We start from the raw sequence: 7,573 nt of genomic DNA, 5'->3' as shown, positions 1-7,573 counted from the left end.
CAACAACCTAGTGCAATGCATGGGTGCTTGCTAGAGGCAATTTCACTAGACAAACCCACCAGAGGATTCCATATGGATGGTAACCCTAATTTCTATGGAATAAATCCTCTAATGGATGGTGGTGCATGTGATCCTTAGACTAGAGATCACTAGAGTGCCTTGTGCACCAATTGGTGTAGTTTGACACTAGCCCAACTTAGTTTTATTCAGAACTATCAATACGATAGTGATTGGCTACGTTGAGAAGTGTATCGAGACTATGGTGGATTAACAAAGGATTCATCACTCTTAGGTACGGGAGAAGTTATCTCACTTGGTAATTCATTAAATGGTAATGACACTAAATCTGTTGCCACATTTGGATTGAGTTGATGCTCAATCCAATTTAATATTCCTGTCATTGGTCTAGTAACTGAATACAAACATGTCGAGGATATATGAGGTTGACACTATTTCTGTACCTCAGTCTCGATGAGATAATAGTTGATGAAAGGATTTAATTGCAAGATAACAAACCGTTGACAGACTGCGGTTTCGCTGAATCCGAATCTATCGGGTGGCCATGATGCCTTGCTAGGGGCCAATCTTGGTCTGTGTGTAGTGAGACGATTAATTGGTGTTAATCGCGATACTACACACTGCCGATATGATGAGGAACCTACGGGTCACACACTTAGAAGATAATTTAATAATCAATTTGTGAGAATGGTATTTTTGTCTTTAGGATGAAAGGGTATTTTGGTAATCTCGCAGTACAATTAAATTTGCTGAGGTTGTTGCCTATATTTAATTTTAATATTAAAATTAAATTAGTGAGATTGTATTTAAATATATCTCTGTATATATTTAAATGAATTATTATTATTAATTAAATATTATTATTAATTAAATATTATTATATTATTATATATTAATTGATTTTAATTATAATAATATTTAATTAATTAAAATACCATAAAGGGTGTGTTTGGTTGCAAGGGTAAACTAGGGTTGGAGCCCATGGCTATTCCTAAGTGGAATAGGGTTTTAATTGTTGCACTATATAAGTGCAACTTAAAATTAAAACATAATGAGAATTATTCATTCAATTAAAACCCTAGCCACCCCTCTCTCTCTCTCTCTCTCTCAAGAAGAAAACTTTTCTTGTTCTTCTTTCTTGATTCTTAAAGCCCTTGATTGTTCTAGCAAAATAATCAAGGGTTCTACAGATTATCTTCTTGTGGACTTCTATAAGTGCGATCCTACTTTGAATCGATTGGCGAAAAATCACATGAACAGTAGACGGTGAGCAGTAACCGTGAACAGTGTTTCTGTTCGAAATTAGAGATATTTGAAGGAGCCTCCAAACATACGTAAGTATTCTAATCCTTGAATGGATTTACTTTATACATATTTTTGTTTATAAACATGTAAACGGTATAATCTATACTCGGATCTTGACAAAGAAAGGTAATTGATTTACCGATTGAATTTTTGTTTTTCCGTTGCGTATGGTAGATCAATCACAAGCAGTGGTATCAGAGTCTCGGGTATTAGATTATATTGTTTAATTGATGTTTGATAACATATATATTTGTTTGATAACATGTTATTGCATGATTTGAAGTGTTTTTAAATCTAGAAAAATTATGTATGTTAAATGTCTTAATTAATCAATTGATTAAATAATGTGTTAATTGAATGTGTATTGGTTGGTTGGTGTCCTAGTTGAATGTTTAAGCATTCGATTTGATTTGGATCCGTGTCCTTATGTGAAAAATTGCAAAAGACATTACTGTGCTTGATTCACTGTTTTACGACGTTAGCCGCTGCGAAATAACACTTCGTTATTTCGCTGCGGCAAGATGCAAAAAGTGAATCTGGTAGTGGCAAAATTCCAAAAAGGTAGATCTAGCCGCGGTGAAATAAAACTTCACCGCAGCATAAAACTCTCTGGAACGATTTGTGTTTTCTGGAAGTTTACAGTCACCGCGGCAAAATAAAACTTCACCGCAACGACCATGTGTGCATGAACTTCGTCGAGGCAAAGAATTTCTTCGCCGCGGCAAGAAACCTACTATTCCGTTTTTGCTTTCCGTTTTTCGCATAAGGGCTAAATTGTAGTTTTTTAAACCTTTAAAGGCAATATTCATTCTACACGTTTAAGGTGGTAACTTGATAATTCAACCCACCCAATTCAAAAATTGATTGTTTTTTAATGTATGCAATGTTCTTGTTTGATAATTGCATGGTGCTCGGTACAAGAGCCTTAAACCTATTGTTTATTGTTTATTGGGTTTGTTTGTAATTTTTTATAAACAAATAGGACATGCATGTCCTGCCTCTCTCTTTTAAATCTCCATGTATTTCTTCTCCTCATCTCAATCCCCTCGTATGTAATGCGAGGTTTCTATTTTATTGATGTAAATTAGAATAGGTTTTTTATTATAAAATTATTTGTAATGATTGTGAAGAAGAAACAAAGGAGCTATGAAGAGGAATAACTTAAAGATCCAAGATTTATTTTTAAACCCTAGGTTGACCCACCGATTCCTTTAGGCTCGAGGAAATCGGTTTTAGTGGGCCATGTACCGGCACGTTTAATTTTTTGTTTAGAATGCATGTTAAGGTTGAATGTTCAATAACATGTCAAACAATGTCATTCTAACAAAGATAATAATTTGGTGAGACATTAAATAAAAACCCTCAAATTTGATATATTAAGTCACATATGTCTTCCATCACCATGGTTTTAATCAAACCACTGTTCGTCAGAACATTGTTCGCCACAGCGAAGGGTACACTTCTACCACTGGGAGGTTAAATTCATTAGAGTCTTCCTTAATGATGATGGGCCAACTTAAAATGACAGTTTTGCTTGTTCGCCACAACGAAGGTTGATAAACATGTTATAGGCATAGTAGAGAAGTACACATGTTGAGTGTACGTGGCGACATGTAGTGTCCACTCTACTAATACTGGGAATCACACTTAAGGACGATGGCTAGGCCGTTGGATTGTGTGATTGGCTTGTTGGCTTACTTCACATTTGAGGTTGGTAGTGGGAGCTATCAACTGGTGTGGATTAAGTTTGTTGGCCTACCTAATCAACCCATTTTGGCTTGTTCGCCACAACGAAGTCTTGAAATGGGCCAGATGGGATCTCAGTCTACTAGGAAAGCCAACGGGCTTTCCCGAGTTAATAGTGAGGGCTAGTGGCTTGAGGAAAATAGTGGGAGTGTTTTTTAATAAAAGACCATATTAAGAAATAATAAAAATTATATTTACTTTACTTTTCTAAATTGTAGATTCACTTAAAAAATGAGCATTATGAACCTGCAAGCAACAGATAATCGAGATAGAAAACAGGTTGGATGGATCCAATTTCTTGGACTGGTATCCTAATCTTCGGATTATACTCAAGTCTGAAAAGAAATTGTATATCTTTGATAAGCCATAAATGGCTAAGCCTAATCCTGATGCCACTCAGGAAGTAAAGGATACTCATCAAAAGTTCCTTGATGGTGTTGATGGCATTCAATGTTTGATGTTAGCATCGATGACACCAACGCTGCAAAAGTGATAATCCATGGATTATACTGTTTTTATTAGAATTTTTAGTCAGATTTTAGATACTTCTTAGTTCATTTTGACCTGAATTGCTACTTAATTCTTTACATTTTGTGTTTCAGGCTAAAATGGACATTTTATGCAAATAAGGAGCGAATTGGAGTTTTTGGACTCAGAAGTGCTCGGATCTCAGAAGTTGGAAAAGTTCTGAAGCAGAGTGGATGCACTATGAAGCTTGTTTCCATGAGGAGAGTGACGAAGATCAAAGATTCAAGCAAAGAAGCAAGCGGAGGGCAATTCTATAAATTCAGAATTCCACATGAAGGTTCGCCGCGGTGAAGAGAGTTGCGCATGAGGGATTATTTCACTTCTTGGCCGCGGCGAGAATCCTTTTTCGCCGTGGCGAAGTCTGCAAATTCCAAAAACGTACAGTTTCATTTTTTGGGCATTTTCCTAGGTTTTTGGGCTAGGTATGAAAGAAAAACTTAGTCATTTTTTAGGGTTCGTTTTTAGAGAGAGAAAGCAGCTATTTTCATTCTCTTAGGTTTAATTTGGGCGAACTTTGATTGGAAAGAGTGAAGATTCGAGATTGAAACCAGTGGATTCGTCATCTTTGGGAGATTTCTTGTCTTTTCTCTTATTTTCATTATGTTGAACATTGGGTTTTTCGTTTCTTTTGTTTGTGTTGTTGATTTAGCTATGAACTAACCCATTTTGGGTTAAGGTTTTGATGTAGTTCAGATTCTAATGGGTTAAGTAATTGATTGATTATTTTCATATGATTTTGCTTTGATTGTGTGATTATTCTAAAATTATTATTTTTATGTGATGAACATGATGAGATTGAGAAATAATTCATGTTAAGCTTCTTGGGTAATCACTTTTGTAGTATTAAATCCTAGAGATAGATTTAAGAATCAATTAAATCAATCTAGGATTCTTTGTGCTTAATGAACTTTTTACTATTAGTCTTCATTTTGTTGGGTGCGGAAGGTTAATAGGGAAGAGTAAGGAAATATAGCCTGAGAAGGTATATTTTATACTTTAGAGAGTTTGATTTACAATCAATGCATGTGAATATGGAATTAGTATAATCCTTAGGTTTAACCCAAAGAGTCCGAATGAAGTCAAAACCCTACCTGTTTGCTTGAATTGATTTTATCCGTGTTTTAAATCTTGCTTTCATAATTTAGTTTTGAATATTTAGAAATTTTGATTTAGTTTAGTTTAAAATTCTCCCATAAATCCAAACAATTCCATAGCTCCAACTTGAAAATAGTAGAAAAACTTAGTGTTTAGCAACCAATCCTCATGGGAACAATACTCACTCATCACTCTATTACTTGTGTGACTAGTATACTTGCTACATATTGCATGTTTATGAAACCACACATAAATTTTTTGGCGCCGTTGCCGAGGATTGAGTTTTGAGTTAACATTAAAATTTTCTTGTGTTAGCTAGATTGGAGTGTTATTTTTACTTAATTGTTATTTGTTTAATTTTCGTTATTTTTATTCTTTGTTTGGTGCGATTTTGCTCTTTCTACTTTTTTGTGTAGTTTATGCAAAGAGCAAGACGTCAACCGGTGGTTCCTGTTGATCCTGAGATTGAAAGAACCACTCGAAGACTGAACAGAGAAAGAGAAGCTACAATTGAACCAGAAGTAATAGTTGTAGAGACTGCAGAGAATAGAACACTGAGGGAATTCTCAGTTCCCACAGTTGAAGGCAGTGGGTCAAGTATTACTAAACCAGCGGTACAAGCCAACAACTTCGAGATAAAGCCGACAATCATCCAGATGATCCAACAATCGGTTCAGTTCAGGGATGATTTGAAGGAAGATTCGAATCTACACATTGCCAACTTTTTGGAGATTTGTGATACGTTCAAGTCTAACGGAGTGTTAGATGATGCAATCAGATTGAGACTATTCCCATTTTCATTGAAGGATAAAGCTAAAGGATGGTTACTGGCACTACCAACTGGAACAATCACCAAATAGACTGATTTAGCACAGAAATTCCTGACCAAATTCTTTCCTCCAGCAAAGTCAGCAAAGTTGAGAAATGACATCACATCATTCATTCAAGAAGAGTCAAAATCATTGTATGAGGCTTGGGAGAGATACAAAGAGTTACTGAGAAGGTGTCCACATCATGGGTTGCCAGTTTGGATGCAAGTCCAAACATTTTATAATGGATTAACGGTGAATGTGCAAACTATGGTGGATGCAGTTTTGGGAGGAGCATTACAGAATAAGACTCCGGAAGAAGCTCACGAGTTGCTTGAGGTTCTGGCAAGCAACAACTATCAAAGACCTAATGAGAGGGTGCAACCAAAGAAATCTATGGGTCTTCATGAAGTTGATGCATATACAGCCATTTCAGCCCAACTAACAGCACTTCAAAAACAGTTGGGAAGTATGCAGGTAAATTCCATTCAAGCTCCTCAACTAACTTGTGATTTTTGTGCAGGTAATCACATGAGCAGTGAATGTCAAGTAGGGAACACTTTTGCCTCAGCATCGTCATCATCGGAGCAGGTTAACTACTTGGCTGGAAATCAAAGGCAACCAAACAATCTGTACTCCAACACATATAATCCTGGTTGGAGGAATCACCCGAACCTATCTTGGGGCAATCAAAACCAACAGAATCAGCAAAACAATCAATGGAATCAAAAGGCATTGCCAAATAACCAAACAGGGGTGAACAATCAACCGGGAGATCCAAGAGTGACAAAATTAGAGGACATGTTTGGGAAGTTTATGCAAGAGACCACGGGTTTTATGAATGAGACGAGAACTAATTTCAGAAATCAGGGGGCGTCCATTCAGAATCTTAAGGTACAGATAGGGCAATTAGCTAAAAAGCTAAATGAGAGACCACAGGGTGCTCTACCAAGCAACACAGTGACGAACCCACGTGAGCAAGCAAATGCAATAATTCTGAGGAGTGGGACAGTTTTGGAAGAATTGGGGCAAGCAAGGAAAGAAGAAGAGTCACCAAAAAGAAGGGAAGAATTTGATGAGGAAGTAGATGAAGAGATAGTTTCTGAAAAGAAACCATCTACTTCTAGGGAAGAAGAACAAAAACAGGAAAAGAGGCAAAAGAGAAGGAAAGAGAAATTGCCATTTCCTGAGATACCACCAGAATTGGCACACCTCACTCCACCTATGCCGTTTCCTCAAAGACTGAAGAAAAAGAATCAGGATAAGCAGTTTTCCAAATTCATTGAGATATTTAAAAAATTGCATATTAACATTCCTTTTGCAGATGCATTGCAATAGATGCCAAGCTACGCAAAATTTCTTAAGGAAATTTTATCAAACAAAAGGAAGTTAGAGGATGAGGAAACAGTGATACTGACGGAGGAGTGCAGCGCCATTCTCCAAAAGAAGCTACCCTCCAAAACTCAAAGATCCAGGGAGTTTTACTATTCCTTGCATTATAGGAGATATTACTTTTGATCGTGTTTAATGTGATTTAGGTGCTAGTATTAATTTAATGTCCTTTTCTGTTTTCAGGAGATTGGGGATTGGTGAAGGGAAGCCAACGACCATGTCGTTGCAACTTGTAGATAGGTCCATAAAACATCCGAGAGGGATAGTGGAAGATGTGTTGGTGAAAGTGGATAAGATAATCTTTCCAGCAGATTTTGTTGTTTTGGACATGGAAGAGGATAAGGAAATTCTACTTATTTTGGGCCAACCATTTTTTGCCACGGGAAGAGCACTTATAGATGTGCAAGAAAGGAAGTTACTATTAAGAGTTCAAGATGAAACAGTAACTTTCAATGTCTTTGAGGCTATGAAGTTTCCATCCGAATCAGATTCATGTTTTAGTGTTGATGTGGTGGATAAACTAGTAGCAGAATCTATTGAAGAGAACACCCCACAATTACCTCTAGAGGCCTGTATTGCCAAATCAAAAACAGTAGAGGTAGATGAGTCGGCGAGTAATGAATGTGCTAGATTGTTGGAAGCACTTCAACCGATTGATCAGAGCCAAGATCGAGAATTTG

The 7,573-nt window shown here is 36.6% G+C and overlaps 1 non-coding gene across 1 annotated transcript; it reads right to left on the bottom strand.

Moving 5' to 3' along the window:
- Positions 1-5,606: 5,606 nt before the first annotated feature.
- LOC116143911 lies at positions 5,607-5,713 on the bottom strand. Its single transcript, XR_004130188.1, has one exon. It is a non-coding gene; the product is annotated as a small nucleolar RNA R71 (small nucleolar RNA).
- Positions 5,714-7,573: the final 1,860 nt, after the last annotated feature.

This window comes from Pistacia vera, unplaced genomic scaffold (genome assembly GCF_008641045.1).
Source record: "Pistacia vera cultivar Batoury unplaced genomic scaffold, PisVer_v2 Contig433, whole genome shotgun sequence".
In the NCBI taxonomy this organism is placed as follows: domain Eukaryota; kingdom Viridiplantae; phylum Streptophyta; class Magnoliopsida; order Sapindales; family Anacardiaceae; genus Pistacia; species Pistacia vera.
This window is presented reverse-complemented; position numbering and strand designations above follow the sequence as displayed.